Below are 14,772 nucleotides of genomic sequence, written 5' to 3' on the forward strand. Positions count from 1 at the left end.
CATACAGAACTTTGTTGGAGGCTTTGACCACTGGCAGCAGCCTCAGAAGAGCCTCCTCTGAAGCAGAGTATTTCTTCAGGTCAAACACGTCCAGATCTTTTTCTGATGACAGTAAGATGAAGACCAGAGCTGACCATTGAGCAGGAGACAGTTTATCTGTGGAGAGACGTCCTGATCTCAGGGACTGTTGGATCTCCTCCACCAGAGAACCATCATTCAGTTCATTCAGACAGTGAAACAGGTTGATACTTTTCTCTGGAGACAGATTCTCACTGATCTTTGTCTTGATGTACTGGACTGTTTTCTGATTGGTCTTTGAGCTACTTCCTGTCTGTGTCACCAGGCCTCGTAGGAGAGTTTGGTTGGTCTGCAGAGAAAGACCCAGAAGGAACCGGAGGAACAAGTCCAGGTGTCCATGTGGACTCTGTAAGGCCTCATCCACAGCACTCTGGTAGAGAATTAAAGGTTCAGGTTTGTTCCTAAACAGTTTTGACCACAGGGAGGTTGTTTGTTTTTCTGACATCAGATTGACTCCAGAGTTGATGAAGGTCAGATGGACATGAAGAGCAGCCAGAAACTCCTGAACACTCAGATGGACGAAGCAGAAGACCTTGTCCTGGTACAGCCCTGTCTCCTCTTTGAAGATCTGTGTCAACACTCCTGAGTAAACTGATGCTGCTCTGATATCGATGCCACACTCTGTCAGGTCTGATTCATAGAAGATCAGGTTTCCTTTCTGCAGCTGCTCAAAAGCCACTTTTCCCAGAGACTCAATCATCTTCCTGGTCTCTGGACTCCAGTGTGGATCTGACTCAGCTCCTCCATCGTACTTGACCTTCTTCACTTTGGACTGAACCACCAGGAAGTGGATGTACATCTCAGTCAGGGTCTTGGGCAGCTCTCCTCCCTCTCTGGTCTTCAACACCTCCTCCAGAACTGTAGCAGTGATCCAGCAGAAGACTGGGATGTGGCACATGATGTGGAGGCTTCGTGAGGTCTTGATGTGGGAGATGATCCTGCTGGCCTGCTCCTCATGTCTGAACCTCTTCCTGAAGTACTCCTCCTTCTGGGGGTCATTGAACCCTCTGACCTCTGTCACCATGTTAACACACTGAGGAGGGATCTGATTGGCTGCTGCAGGTCGTGTGGTTATCCAGAGGCGAGCAGAGGGAAGCAGTTTCCCCCTGATGAGGTTTGTCAGCAGCACGTCCACTGAGGTGGACTCTGTAGGATCAGTCAGGACCTCAGTGTTGTGGAAGTCCAGAGGAAGTCGACACTCATCCAGACCGTCAAAGATGAACACAACCTGGAAGTGATCAAAGCTGCAGATTCCTGCTTCTTTGGTTTCAGTGAAGAAGAGATGAACAAGTTCCACCAAGCTGAACTTCTTCTCTTTCAGCACATTCAGCTCTCTGAAGGTGAAGGGGAATGTGAACTCTATGTCCTGGTTGGCTTTGTCTTCAGCGCAGTCCAGAGTGAACTTCTGTGTTCAGACGGTTTTCCCAATGCCAGCCACTCCCTTTGTCATCACTGTTCTGATTGGTTGGTCTCTTCCAGGTGGGGGTTTAAAGATGTCTTCTTGTCTGATGCTTGTTTCTGCTCTGTCCTGTTTCCTGGATGCTGTTTCAATCTGTCTGAGCTCATGTTCCTCATTGACCTCTCCAGTCCCTCCCTCTGTGATGTAGAGCTCTGTGTAGATCTGATTCAGAAGGGTTGGGTTTCCTGCTTTAGAGATCCCCTCAAACACACACTGGAACTTCTTCTTCAGGACAGATTTCAGTTTACGTCGACAAACTGGTGCAATAAACTCTGAAAGGGCAAAATACAAATAAATTACAAGGTTGATATTTACTTCTAAGGAATAAGAATATGATCATATTTCTCTCCGTCTCCTCAGACTTTAGTAAATGTCTAATTGATCCAGCATATTAAATCCTCTTACCTCTCTGCAGACAGTCAGCCAGCTCCTCCTGCTTCATCCTCCTCAGGAAGTTCACTGTGATCTTCAGAAATGCCTCTCTGCTCCTCCTCTGCTCTTCATCCACCTCATCATCCTCATTCTTGATGAATTGTGGGTAATCTGGACTCAGACTCCTTTTGATTTCCTTCAGCTCGTTCTTCACAAAACAGACGATGTTCTCCTCCAGCAGCTGGAACACAATAACATCCTGTGTAAAGTTCACTCTCAGTATAAACTGATGGATCAAAGCATCAGATCATCAGTCAGCAGAGTTCAACTTTAGCTGCTGCTGTATCATCTGCTGCCACGTCTCTTTCCAGAGCTACACAGAAAGATTCAGACCTGCTGACTTCACTAAACTAACTTCACTGGTGTAACTTACTAAGTTTGACTTTAGATTCTGACAACACAGAGATCCTGATCATCACATGAAGACCAAACTGATACAGCCCTTCAACACATCAACTTAGGAAGTGAAAATTCAGGGTATTAACTGTGACTGTGGCTGAAGATGGATCAGACCACCTGAACTAGTCCACTGATGAATTATTCCATCTTTAAACCCTGTAGAGACAGAGTCCATGGAGGTCCAGGACTGAATCTGATTAACTTTGGTCTTTGCTATTAAGTCACAGCTGAAATTATCTGGAAAAAAACTAAATATTGAACTTTACTTTAAAATTCACTGTAGATGAAGAAGAAGGAGCAGAAATGTTTTGTAAAAGTCTCCAACAGACCATATTCATACAGAACATATCCGTTGAGGCTGATGGATTATTGCTCTGTGGTGAACTTCAACTCCCAGTCCTCTCCCACTCTCTCCCACCCCAAACCTGTTCAATCCCAATTCAACTCCTGTCTGTCACAGAGTAAAGCTCTACTGGTCTAAAGAGTGCAGCTTCAAATTCAAGTCTTTGTTGGTGTCTGTTGTAGTCACTGGATGAACATTTACACACCATAAATATGGAGTCCAGGTCTGTGTGATGATGTTTGTCAGACTGAACTCTGAAGAGAAAAGACACAAACACACAGTTTGTTCCAGGAGTTTTCTATGAACAGCAGAGAAACTGATAGACAAGCTTTGATACCTTTAATGAGTCAAACAACAACAAATGATCAGCTTTTACCTTTTTTCTTTGATAAAATCATCCATAGACCGATTACGCTTCATGGACACACAGCTGGATACAGCAGACTGTTGTCCTCCCTTAAAGTCAATAGGTTGCTCCATAGACCAATCACTCTTCATGGACGCACAGCTCAGGTCAGGAGACTCTGATCTTAACTTCTGGTAGCTGGTAGAAACAGAGCTGACAGTAAAAAAAAAATTAAAATCCAAGAAAGTTGGCAGAAAATTCAGCTTTTACCTGTTTAGCCACATATAATAATAATAATAATAATTATTATTATTATTATTATTATTATTATTATTATTATTATATCTCTACATGCAGACAGCACAGCGGCATCGTGGTTAGTGGTGTTGCTCCACAACAGCCATGTCTGTATGTCTGAGTGTGAGTGTGGCAGATTGTTTGTCTCTGTCTGTCTCTGTGTGTTGGCCCTGTGATGGACTGGTGAATATGAATGAAAGAATCTCCACATCCTGGTTGAGCTCCCAATGGAGACAAGGACAAAGTAAACAACAGCAGTAAAAAATGTGACAGTGAGAGTGAATAATGATGGAGCAGTGATCTGAGTGCTGAGCTCTGACAGATGGACAGTTAGAGATCCTCATCTCACCTCAGAGCTTTGGTCTGACTCTCATGTTCCCCACACAGAGTGGTTTTAGAGGGAGGGGCTCCCTCCTCTCTGTCCTCACACTGATTCATAGCTGAGCCTCCACCTTCACACAAACACAACAAAAAGATTCATTACATCACAGGACACATAATCATCATTATTGCCACTAATACGTCATTAACTTTTTGACTTGACTTTTACTCACAACAACAAACTGTTTGACTTTTCTCTCTCTCTGTTTTGATTTCAGTCAGATTCTGTTGTAAACAAAACATTCCTGATTCATGTTAATACCAATCTTCGATGTTATATATTGGCATTAACACTCAACTCAGATCACCATAGCTTGGCACATTTGAAGGTCCAGAGTTTTAATGAAATACATTTTTGAGGACCAAATCTTTCCTTCAGAAGCCAAGTTTAAAAGAAAAAAAAAAAAAAAAAAAAAAAAACAAGAGTTACAACTAAACCAGTCTGACCTGTCAGGAATTGCCAGACCAGAGGAGGTGGTTCTCTCATCTGATGTTCAGGATGCATCTTAAATATTTGTTACTTTGACGCATTATTTAAATCGTGTGCCTCCACAACATCACATAGAAATCAGTCTGATCTGTCAGTAATCTGAAAGTTTCAGAGAAATGCATCTCAGATCTGATGGTGCTTCTTCTCTCTGTTCACTAGATGGTGGTATCTGACTGTGGGATGTGTTGATGGAATTGTGATTTAATTCATGTCACTTTATTGAGCAAACAACTTGTGACAATTTAAAGATTTCTGTTTTGCCTCAAATTATTCCCAACAATAAAAACAAGGAGTGATACTTTAAATCTTCAATGGCTTCACTGTATCTGGAAATACTCAGAGTGGATCATTAACAGTAAGAGTTCAATTCACTCATCCAAGTTGATCCAAGGTTTCAGACCAGTTCTGACATGTTTGTTCTGTCATGGCTCAAATATAACACTGCAAGCCAGTTCAAGGAAATCAACTTAAGCCTTATCAAGAAAGTTAAGTTGATAAAAAATTCTGCTTCACTTTAGATTAATTTTTGGTGACCATTTAAACACCTTAAAAAAAAATAATAAAATCTGGTTTAACTCTGGTGATTTCAAAACTTGAGTTTACTCAGTCAAAGAATCTTACTCCATATCAGAACAAGAACGAAGTGAAGGAACGATTCACTACAAATTCCAGATAAAATACGAAATAGGAAGAAAGGAAGGAAGGTAAATAAACAGCTCAGTGTGATCACAGTGATCCTGTTCACACATTTACAGATTCTCACACTTTCCAGCTTCATGTGAAGAGAAGAAGCTTTATATATCTGAGAAGGTAGCTGGTTGAAAATGATCATCATGTCCAGATATGAGCATCAATTTGTCAGTTTTCAAATAAAATTTGTAAATACTAATTCCTAAGTAGGTTTTCAAAGGTTGTTGATCCAAACACAGTCTGAGCTCTCTGTGGAAAACTGAATATGACTTACAGTAAAATCTGATTCCAGAGCAGCTCTGAACTTTCTGTATCAGGTAGATCCTTCATCCTTTGATACTATCAGACATTACGGTCTGTTCTCAGCTCAGCTGGAGTTTTTCTCTGTTCGTCAAAGTGAACTCTGACCTCCATGTCTCAGTGTCTCAGTGTTACAGAAGTCCACTGTGAGTCTTCGTCCCTCCACAGTCCACAGGGACAAACTGACAGTGAAATAATAATAATGTTAACACTCACCGGCCTCAGCCTTCAGTTTCCCTGCTTCTGCTCCGACAGCTTCAAAATGGAGGCTGAACTCTGAACACTTTTCCTCTCAGCTGCTGCGGTTACTGGAAGTCAGGTGGTCCCATCTGAGTGTGTGTGTGTGTGTTCCGTCTATTGTGTGTGTTTCCTCTGTTATGGGTGTAACCGGATTCCACTGGATGCGGAATGTCTCCAGAACTCCTCCGTACTCTCACCGATAAATATAAAGAGAACCAGATGATATTTATTGGGTCAAATCAGTAATTTATCATCCCTCCACTTACTCCTGCTTTGGTATTCCACGCTGCATCCTTTTTATGGGTGTCTTTACCGGATGTGGCGGATGATGGATTATTCTGTGATTTGGTCTCCTCGTCCATGGAGTCAACGGGATGACCTGTTGATTTCAGGTCTGTCCCCGTCCAGGTGTGTTTTGTTTTGAAAATACACTTCGTATTATTTTCCGTCCCGCTCGACCTGTTCTGAGAGTCTGTTATGGGCCGTTTTCCGGCATCCGGAAATATTCGGACTCTACGTATCTGTTACTCTGCTGATCTGCTGCGGAGGGCTGCTGGATGCAGAAGCTGTTCCGGAGCTGTGACGCAGCGGAATTGGGGGTTGAATCTTTGGAGCTGACGGCTCCTTCAAACAATCTACCCCACGAAATAAAACTTTATTGATTCAGTCTGGTCAGCAGAATATAACCTGATGAAATCAGCAACATTAAACTGATGTTTCTACATGAATGCATCACTTATTCTAAAACCATAAACTGAACATGAATCCAGCACTCAGCGTTACAGCAGCACACCTCTGTTACTGTGGAGCTGTGTCTCTTTTCTACTTTATTATAGATGACAGAAAAAAAACTCCAGATAAGAAGCGGCTGTACATGCAGTGACTAGTTCTCCTGCTCAGGTATCGTCTCTCAGGGTGTCATGTGTGGCTCAGTTGGTAGTGTGGAGGCCTGTAGAGGCTGACAGCTGAAATCCTGAGGTTGCTGGTTAAAAAAGGTCATCCTTTTCATCGGCCTCATCCACGGTGACGAGTCTGCCTACAGACAGGAGGTGACCACTGTTGTATCACTTGGAGATCACATGGAGAGCAGCTGTGTTTTATATTACAAGCAGCAGAGCTTCTAACATAACACATAACACATAAGCTGAGAATCAAACACGTTTTTAGTGGCTCCCTTTCGTAGCTCAGTTGGTAGCGTGGAGGACTGTATGTGATTTCCAGCGCCTTGGACTGCTCGGCCACACTACCACACACATTAGTCAACTTCACTGCAATAATGCCACATGTCTCACATTTTCTAACTCCTCAAAGCTGTGTCCAAATGTTTGGAGCAGAGAATGGCAGAAAAGATGTCCTTGAAGCGTCCCGGACACACAACCAGTCAGCGTGCAGCATCCAACCTCACAAACTCTCAAGTCCAGCTTCTTTCTATATTGGCATATAGTGAGCCACTAAACAAAAAAAAGTAAGACTTCCACCTGGAGTCTATCTGATGCCCACCAGGGGGGCGGGTCCATGGTTTTTGAAAGAAGTCAGATTGCATTGAATGGGGTTTCAGATGAGGCTTTAAAAAAACTGAAAGATACTTGATCAACAGGTATAACTCAGGGTGCAGCTCCTACATTGTCAGTTTCTGTAGTGGAGTAGGTGTCATGGTTGCCTCACATTTAAAAGGTCCTTAGCTCAAAACTGAGCAGAAGCGACTTTGTTTTTCGATTGTGTTTCTGCAAAGGAACGGAAGTCAAAGTCGACTGCACAGTGTCTTCGCTCTGTCACATGGAAGACTGTGGTTACATTCCCCGATGGGGAGGAAGCCCGTCTTTACTTGTACAGAAGTTTAGCATTCCTTTCAAAGACGTTGCATCCTGGCCGACTTCAATTTGGATTTCCATCAGTGGGACTAGAATGTCTGTGGCATGAACTTGGTTGTCTTGCAAGCGTGTTTAAAGTGCTCTGAGCCAAATATGAATCAGACAGTAGTCTACATGTGATTCTTAATCATTATTGTAGTATATCAGTCTGGTTGTGTTAACTGCAGGATCGTGACAAGTGAAGCAAGCGCAGTAGTAATTTTATGGCTCATGCTGTGTTTGGGAGAAGGAAATTTGGTGATTGACTGCTTTTCACAGGAGACAAAATTTGGTAAGAGTGATGATGATCAGTTACTTATGTTGAAATATTTTAAGATCCTCTGTACATCTTTAGACTTCAGCGTGGTGCTGTGGCTTAGTTGGTCAAAGCGTCTGTCTAGTAAACAGGAGATCCTTGGTTCAAATCCCAGCAGCACCTCAGTTTAAGGTTGTCGAGGAAATACTCATGTAACTTCTTCTGCAGGAGTTCCATTAAAATTCTCTGACCAATCAGTTAATTGCACAGTCTTCATGTCTCCCTTTGACACATCCTGGAGTTTTGTGGAAGAGGTGAAACCAAACCAGATACTATCCAACAAAAACAGCTGAGTACAGTGCTGTGGACTTCAGCCGATAACAGGCTGAATGATTTCACAGCCAATGCTGTCAGCTGGTTAAAGCAGCCTGTGTTTACATCCCAGCAGTTCCTTGTTGAAGAAAAAAAAAACTACTTTTGGGTTTTCATCAGCTGTAGGTTACAATGATCAATATTAAAAGAAACAAACACACAGTGACTTTTTGCTCCATCACTGAAACAGGAAAAGTCATTTCCACCTCCTGCTTTGGAGCGTTATAACAGCTCTGCAGCAAGCTGAGCTCTCTGATCTGTACAGGTGAGCCATGAAGGCCTGCACGTACTTTGGCCTGTGAGCTGTGAAGCATCGGACACAAAGACACACAAAGACAACACATGATGCCCTGAGAGACGATACCTGAGCAGGAGAACTAGTCACTGCATGTACAGCTGCTGAGTTTTTTTCCAGTTTAATGTTGCAGCTGATTTCATCAGGTTATATTCTGCTGACCAGATTGAATCAATAAAGTTTTGTTTCAACACGTCATCACTTAAATGTTGGTTGTATTTTGCATTTGTCAGCTGAATCCAGAGTGACTGAAATGATGAAGTAAATCCAGGAAAGGAAAAACATTTGGCTCTGAATCTCAATGTAGATTTGAACAAAGAGCTCCAGCTGAAGAAAACAATGCTGTCTGTTTCCAGATGATGAAGAACTCAGTTCTCAGTTGATGCTCAGTTATCTCCATCTAGTGGACAGATGGTAGAAGTTGATTCCTGAAAAGATGAAGTGACTTTTCCTCAGATCAAACTGTTGAAGGAGAACGAGCAGCTTCTTCCTCACTGACTCACTCAACTTCTGTCTCCTGGGTTTGGATTTGAGCCTCTTTCTCAGGAGCACACACAGAAAAAATAAGATTTTCTATTCCAACAACATACGTGATGTCCTCGTGTATGAATGAATGTTTCACTGATGCACAACTCCACAACGAGACTGTGTGACGTCACTGGAGATCAAAGGCATTTCCTGCCTTTAATTGATCTCCCACGCGACACAGATTCACACGTCACTCTCTCACGTTCGCTCCAAATGAATGAGTGCAGTTTCTGTAGTGTAGTGGTTGTCATGTTTACATCACACACTAAAAGTCTCTTCGCAGCTCCTCGTTAGTATAGTGGACAGTATCTCCGCCTGTCACGCGGAAGACCGGGGTTCGATTCCCCGACGGGGAGAGCACGTGTGTTTTTCTATAATATGTTATTAACCAGAGTGACAGAAGTAAACAAAATGGCCACACACCCACAGGACTCCGTTGTAGCTCATGAACCACGTGACCACCCCGCGGTGAGAACAGGGAGTGTCGGGACTCTTCTCTCTCTGTCTGTCTGTATCATGTCAGAAACTCTGAAACACTCTGAACGTCTTTAAAACACGGTGGATTTACTGATACGAAAGTGTCCAGCGGTCCATGATGGATTATTATAGAAAGATATCAACTTCAAATACATTGTTGAATATAAACACAGAAATTCACAGACTGTTGTGTTGTTGATGTCTGGTCCTCTGCTCTTGTGGAGGATTTCACGGGGGCTTTGTGTGCTTTGCTGTAAACCACCCCAGATGGGATTCGAAACCACAATCCCTGGCTTAGGAGGCCAGTGCCTTATCCATTAGGCCACTGGGGCAGATGTGACAACAAGTGAATGGCTTCGAAGCCCACCAGGGACCTGCTCTGTTTAGTTTAGTCCCAGACAACCCCTTCTGGTTCCATGGTGCGTCTGATTTCGGATCAGAAGACTGAGGGTTCCCTAACTGTGTCCATTTTACAGAAACCTCTGATGCTTGATGCTGCCTTCATCCTGATGAATGTTGAAGCAATGAAATATGACAAGAACAGACAATAAACTGACAACAGGACATTAAAATGGGCCACACTCAGACCCCACATGGCCCAAAGGACAAGGTGTTTAGACCGAGGCTTTGAGGCCCTGGCTGCAGTAGACAAGAGAAAATGTAAATGCACGGTCCTGTGTTTAGCAGAAGGAAATTGGTGAGTGCCTTTTCATAGGAGACAAACTTTGTTAAGAGTCATGAGAGTGAGGCACTTCTGTTGGCTACAAGACATTATGGGCTCGACTGGGATTTCAACCCAGGACACTTCCTGTACTACAGCTTTTACCGCAATGATCAATATTAAAAGAAATAAACACTTGAAATATGTCACTGTGTGTAATGATGTCATAAAATATATTATTTTTACTTTCTGAATGGAATAAAATGAAATAAAACAAATCTTTGATATTATTTCAGTGTAATCACATGCACCTGAAATGGGGGGCTGTCTGATAAGCAATTCACTTTGGAACAGGTCAGGAATCAAAAAGTGGTTGAATATATTTATGTTATAGCTTTTTGAAGGAATGAAATAGTTCTGTTTCATCCCTTTTACAGTGATTAGTAATCTGTCACTGATTCCATTTTAAAGTAACTTCCCCAACACTGTACGACGGTGCTGACTGCTGCAATAATGCTGCCTTTAATAGAAGTTTAGGAACATTTGATGAAAGAATACATTTTGATGATGATTGGAAATGTCTGTTTATAGTTTATCACTTGTTAGGATCCCCGTTAGCTGTCACTGAGGCAGCAGCTACTCTTCCTGGGGTCCAAATGAAAATGCAAATCTGCAGTCAAACAGGTTCAGGTAGATGCAGAGTCCAACATTAAAACAAATCACTTTACCATCAACCTCAGCTGCAGTATACACATTACACTTCCATTAACAGATCCTCTGTATATAGATGTACTTCAGAGTGGTTCTGTGGCTTAGCTGGTCAAAATACCTGTCTCCTGGGTTTGAATCCTCTACCACTGAGCTACATCCTCTTTGGACCTTTACTGAAGCACAGAGGCTCTGAGCTGCTGCAGCAGGTGAAAAGAGAAACTGTTTCATGAAGCCTCCTCTCTGCTCAGGGGTGGATCACTGTTTTTGGGGAGAGTGGAGTTACTGTTATATGTAGTCACTATCCCACTAAATCAGAAGACAGAGGTTTCACAGAGACTTGAACTCAGATCACTGGATTCAAAGTCCAGAGTGCTAACCATTACACCATGGAACCCTGCTAGGTGCTAGTTTGAGGTTCCAGTGTCGAGGGATGTCACTGATGGAGCCAAACCGTCGCCACTTCTTATATGGTGAATGTGTGCTTCTGTGGTTTTTTTTCTTTTGCAAGAAAATGTAAAATGTTTACTTCTTCTACGATACAGATACAGACGTTTTACGTTTACTGCAGAGATGACTTTCTGCTTAGTTGAGGTGATGAGGAGGAACTCCACTGAGAGCGAAGCACTGCTGGGGTTTGGATGCAGGATGTCCTATTTACAAGACAGACTCTACTCTCAGACTCTCTTTGAAAATCTGAGTATCCGGTTCCAGAACAGCTGATCTTAGTTGGTTCATGTTCACGTTGAGTTGCACGTGTGCACAACCTCTATAAAAAGCCATCATCAATGGAGATCCAGTTATTTCAACACAGTGGAGTTGGAGGTCTTAAAGCAGGCCCACGGAGAGGATGAGCACGTTTCGCCGTAAATGTAACAGCTGCAGTAGCAAAGGAGAAACAGCATGAGAAGAAATTACTACCTGAGTCAACGTATAAGTTTGGATGTACTCTTCGATTGATTTTACATTTAACTTTAAGAGATCGTAGTTTACAGTTATAAATATAAATGGGGATAAAATCAGATTTTAATTTCATTTCAAAACTCTCGAGTGGTGAATGCACAACTTCCTGAACTTGTTTTCAGAATTGCTCCTTTTCTTTCAGCTCACTTCTAAAATTAATTTTATTTTACATTTTCTTGCTGAAGATAAAGCAGAGAGGAGGCTTCATCCGACAATTTGCATGCAGTCATACGTGTAGAGTGGACAAAAGGAGGTTGTTTCCATTTTCAAAGGACAGAGTGGCAGTTTTTCTTTCAGGACTCTCAGTGTTCCATTGGTAAGACTCAGGTTCCACCAAGACTTGAACTCGGATAGCTGGATTCTGAGTCCAGAGTGCTAACCATTACACCATGTAACCAGGGAGGTGTGTGTGTTCATGCAGATATGAAAGGAATTTTAGTCTTTTAAAAGTGTGGGCGGTCAAAAGTTGACCAAAATACCTTTGTCCCCAAACACACCTTACAGCAGTAGAGGTGAAAGAAAAAGGACATCTTTTTGCCATTCTCCGCTCCAAACATTTGGACACAGCTTTCCATCTGAGCTGCAGAAAGAACAAGAACAGTTACCACACAAGCATTTCAAAATAAAAGCCAATTTAGATTATTATTTTATTTCTCCACTTCTCCAAAGTCCCACAATGAAGGTGGTTATTAATATTTTTTGTTTTCATTGAGGGGAAGTTAAAACAGACCAGGAACACTAAATAATGGGCGGGGGGTGAAAACAACAGGAGGGTTAAAGAGCAGTGTTAATGGGCAAAAACAAGCAGAACTGTCGCAGAACATCCAGCAGAAGTGGTGCCATCCAGCCGAAATAGCTCAGTTGGGAGAGCGTTAGACTGAAGATCTAAAGGTCCCTGGTTCAATCCTGAGTTTCGGCATCGGAGGTGGTACCTGAGTGAGGTTCAAGCTCTGTTTTTTTTTTTTTTTAACCTACATTTCCAATATTCTCCCTCCTCTTTCAACCACACCATGAAATATTGTGAGGGTGGATGCGTCACGCTGACTGGTTGTGTGTCCAAAAGGCTGTCAAAGGCGCCTTTTGGACACACAAGAACACAACACACAACATTGAAATGAACCTGTTTAAGTTGGAGAACCTTTCCTTAGTTCTTATTCTATACAAATGTGTGTGGTGTGGCCGAGCGGTCCAAGGCGCTGGATTTAGGCTCCAGTCTCTTCAGAGGCGTAGGTTTGAATCCCACCAACAGCCCAAGCTGTGCATAATGTGATATGATCTTACATCCAGTCACCTCCACCTTCATCCTGTCATGTTGAGTTTCTAAAGTGGGGACTGAGCTGAAGATACAGATAAAACAATCAAAATTGGCTTTCTTTTTGAAATGCTTCCATGGTTGTTCTTGTTTTTTCTGTAGCAAAAAGTTAAGTCATTGTTTTAAGAAACAATGCCTGGTATAAAAGGCGTTCATGCTGGAGACATAGAATCTGTGATGTGTTACACTAAGTGACTTTAACTCCATAATTAAAAAACAAAGCTCAGGGATTGTCTTTGAAAGGACCCACAATAGCTGCTGAAACCCGGGATTGAAACAGGGACCTTTAAATCTTCAATCTAACGCTCTCCCAAATGAGCTATTTCAGCACAGCAAACAGTAGAAATGACTTCTCATTATTGCTTCGATGACCTGGAAGTGGAACTAAAGGTGTGTCCCTATCACCGGCCTTGATAATGATAACTGAGCACCAGTGAGTGCTCTCCTCCTCTTAGATGAGTCCTAAAAACAGCACTCAGCTGTGTCTCTCCCCAAATGGGAAACTTGGTCCATAAAAGGAAGTAAACATTGTTGGCAGGATTTGAACCTGCGCGGGGAAACCCCAATGGATTTCTAGTCCATCGCATTAACCACTCGGCCACAACAACACATCTTCATTTTTATCATTTAATATGTTTTGCTGTGTTTGAACTCCTTAACGCTTTGAGCTACAGAAAGAACAGGAGCTGTCGCACCACACAAGCATTTCAAAATAAAAGCCGATTTAGATTATTTTATTTCTATCTTTAGCTCAGATGTAGGCAAAGCACAACACTGTCATCAAGAAGGATCTTTTCCACTTCGGTGACTCAAAGTGACGGTGGCCACTGGAGAATCCAGCACCTTGGACCGCTCGGCTACACCACCACATACATCTGCTAGCTTCACTGCACTAATGCCACATGTCTTACATTTTGTGTCTCCTCAAAGCTGCGTCCAAAGGATAGGAGGAGAGAGTACCAGAAAGATGTCCTTGAAGCATCCTGGACACACAACCAGTCAGCGTGCAGCATCCAACCTCACAAACTCTCAAACTATATTTCATGGTTCTGGTGAAACCAAAGTCGAGGAAAAGGACAGCACAACTGTCATCAGCAACATCAGCATGTCGTGTTCATGGAACAGACCCTGGCTTCAGGTTTGTAGACAGATTAAATTTGTTCTCCAAAGAATGGAAAAATTATGAGATAGGCAACAGGCAATGTGTTGCACTGATGGTGAGAGTTGAATAGCAGCCTCGTCAAACCGACTGACTACAGAGGTGATGCCCCCTTGTTGCGAAAATCAGGAATTGACTCCAAATATCCAAAATTAACTGAAAAAAGGCTCTGCTGTCACAATAAACACATCAAAACTGAAACAATTAAACTGTATAGTGTGAGCACATATTCATGGGTGTCACAATATACTTGATGTCCTCACGTATGAATGAATGTTTCACTGATGCAGATTTTTTTTTTTTTTTTGACATTCCTTTGGTTCCTGTTTTCTGCTCAAGTGATATTTTTATGAGCTCTCTTCGGTACCAGAGCATCCCTGTGACCTTACTGTGACCTGTGGATCTAATTTCTGCCAGCCAGAGTCTGTTATGAAAGATAAAATCTGAAAACATTCATGGAATACATAGAAAACAGCATCACAGAGTGACAAATATTGGTAGAACTTTATAGCAAAGTATGTCACAATAAGTAGAAAATATGTTGATAGACCGACAGCATAGGTCTCACTTTGAGCGATGATTTAGAAAATAATGCTCAATGCTCATTTTCACAAAACTACAATGGATCACAGTTTAGTTCTGATAAAGTGAGTAACTTACAGGTTTAATCCATTTTCAGTTTATATTATTTTCATATCACAGCATATTTTAGGCATAATACAACAAATTGTCACAT

At 42.3% G+C, this 14,772-nt stretch overlaps 6 non-coding genes and 1 pseudogene across 6 annotated transcripts; 3 read left to right on the plus strand and 4 right to left on the minus strand.

Annotated features, from left to right (window-relative positions):
• Nucleotides 1–1,989, minus strand: part of LOC115053648 (NACHT, LRR and PYD domains-containing protein 12-like) — a 135,799-nt pseudogene extending 133,810 nt beyond the window's left edge.
• A 5,681-nt stretch (nucleotides 1,990–7,670) lies between these two features.
• Nucleotides 7,671–7,744, plus strand: trnat-agu (transfer RNA threonine (anticodon AGU)). The gene has a single exon. It is a non-coding gene; the product is annotated as a tRNA-Thr (tRNA).
• Nucleotides 7,745–9,040: 1,296 nt separating this feature from the next.
• trnad-guc (transfer RNA aspartic acid (anticodon GUC)) lies at nucleotides 9,041–9,112 on the plus strand. Its single transcript has one exon. It is a non-coding gene; the product is annotated as a tRNA-Asp (tRNA).
• Nucleotides 9,113–9,492: 380 nt separating this feature from the next.
• Nucleotides 9,493–9,565, minus strand: trnar-ccu (transfer RNA arginine (anticodon CCU)). The gene has a single exon. It is a non-coding gene; the product is annotated as a tRNA-Arg (tRNA).
• A 1,362-nt stretch (nucleotides 9,566–10,927) lies between these two features.
• Nucleotides 10,928–10,999, minus strand: trnaq-uug (transfer RNA glutamine (anticodon UUG)). The gene has a single exon. It is a non-coding gene; the product is annotated as a tRNA-Gln (tRNA).
• A 1,412-nt stretch (nucleotides 11,000–12,411) lies between these two features.
• trnaf-gaa (transfer RNA phenylalanine (anticodon GAA)) lies at nucleotides 12,412–12,484 on the plus strand. The gene has a single exon. It is a non-coding gene; the product is annotated as a tRNA-Phe (tRNA).
• Nucleotides 12,485–13,403: 919 nt separating this feature from the next.
• On the minus strand, nucleotides 13,404–13,485 carry trnas-aga (transfer RNA serine (anticodon AGA)). Its single transcript has one exon. It is a non-coding gene; the product is annotated as a tRNA-Ser (tRNA).
• Nucleotides 13,486–14,772: the final 1,287 nt, after the last annotated feature.

The sequence above is a fragment of the Echeneis naucrates genome, chromosome 2, assembly GCF_900963305.1.
Source record: "Echeneis naucrates chromosome 2, fEcheNa1.1, whole genome shotgun sequence".
NCBI classification, from domain to species: Eukaryota; Metazoa; Chordata; class Actinopteri; order Carangiformes; family Echeneidae; genus Echeneis; species Echeneis naucrates.